The following is a 1,942-nucleotide window of genomic DNA, read 5'->3' as shown; positions in this document are numbered from 1 at the left end:
AAGAAGAAGCACAACCTCCAATACCTTTAGTAAGCCATAAAGAAGAGTTTGATTTGGAAGAAAGCTACCAAGAGGAAGAGGTTGGAATTGAAGAAGCTTGCAAAGAGGTGGAAGTTGTCAAAGAAGAGCACAAGGGAGTGGAGCTTGAAATCACCTTGCCAAAGTTGTTGGAGACCTCTCCGCCTAAGTCACCATCATCCTTCACAACATTCAAGTGGATAAAATTCATATCCCTTAGCTTTCTGATCCCACTTGAATATGGTTTACTTGAGACAGATGGTAAACTTAGAGCTCTTTGTGGCATTAAGAGTAAGAGGGAAATGGTTAGTAGTAGGAGTTGCCCTGCAAGGTTCAATACGGTTGCACACTCCAAGTTGAAGTGCAAGGATTGGTGTAAAGCTCAATTGAATGGGTCAAGAAAGTTGTTTGGATGCCTTAGTGAGAATTCAGATTGCTTACCACCCGGATGGAATCATGATGATCAACTTGAATACGGGTGTAGGATCAAGATTTGGGATCCAGGAATATATGAGGATCAAATTTGGGAGCTGAAAGCTTGTGAAGAACTCCATCAAAGCTTGAGAAATTTACTTGGTATTGATAGAGCTTATTGGAATTCCAAGCATTGGTAGAAGTTTCAAGACGAGTTCAAGCACAAGCCACCATGACAAGGAGCTCACCAAATGTCCAACTTAAGGACTTTAACTAAAAGTGCTAGGTGGGAGACAACCCTGATGCACGGAAAACTTGTCTCACAACAAATCACCCTTCGACAAGTGTACCGAATTTGTCGTCAAGTAAAAACTCACAATAGAGTGAGGTCGAATCCCACAGGGATTGATTGATCAAGCAACTTTAATTAGAAGAATGTTCTAGTTGAGCGAATCCAGAATTTTGGTTCAGAGTTGCAGAAAATAAAATGGCGGGAATGTAAATAACAGAAAAGTAAATGCTAGGATTAAAGGACTGGAAGTAAATGACTGAAAATAAATTGCAGAATTGTAAATGGGAATGGGGAATTTGCTCATAAAAGTAAATGGCAGAAATTAAAGAGAATGGGTAAGATCAGAGATGGGGAGTTCATTGGGCTTAGGAGATGTTGCAATTCTCCGGATCAAGTTCATTTTCATCTCTTCCTCAATCAATGCACTCATTGATCTCCTTGGAAATCTTAAGTGATTGAATTACAATTTCTTGCAATTCAATCTCTCAAATCTTGATCAATAGCCAATTCCTTGGTCAATTGCTCATGAGAAGAGATGAAGTATGGTCACTGATTATACCACATGCATTTCCCAAATCAAGTATTGAGAGGGTTATAGTCACATACCCATCCAAACCCAATTTGGTCCAGCATGAGAAAGCATTTCTAGCTTGATATCTTCATTCCTCTTTCAAGGTTCAAAAGAGATCCAAGTTTGAATAGCTTCTCTTCCAAGATAACTACTCAATTGGATGAAGATCGAAAGCTTTCAAGTAAAATCAAGAGAAAAGATAGAAGAAGAATAATGAAAATTAGTATTGATCCATCAAATTACAACAGAGCTCCCTAACCCAATGAAAGGGGTTTAGTTGTTCATAGCTCTAGAAAATGAAAACAAAGATGGAGAATACATCATAAAACTAGAAAATGCAGAGAAAGTAAAATACAGAGAGTAGTTCTCCTCTTCCAGCCTCCTAAAACTCCCTTTTACAATTCAAAGCTACTCCTATATATACTACTCTTCTCAGCTTCTAGTTTGCTCTTCAAGTCTTGGGCCTTTGGATCTTGAGTTTGAAGCAGTTCTTTTCTTCATTTGGGCTTGGCTTTACTTGCAGAGAGAAAGTGTTAAGTGGGCAGAGACTTTAGCTCAGGGCGTAAGGGGTGTTAATCATTTAGTGAAAGTATAAGTTTGGGAACGTTAGTGACGCTTAACATTTTTACTAATGCTCTAATGTACCC

This window comes from Arachis ipaensis, chromosome B2 (assembly GCF_059453495.1).
Source record: "Arachis ipaensis isolate K30076 ecotype BB chromosome B2, ASM5945349v1, whole genome shotgun sequence".
Lineage (NCBI taxonomy): Eukaryota > Viridiplantae > Streptophyta > Magnoliopsida > Fabales > Fabaceae > Arachis > Arachis ipaensis.
This window is presented reverse-complemented; position numbering follows the sequence as displayed.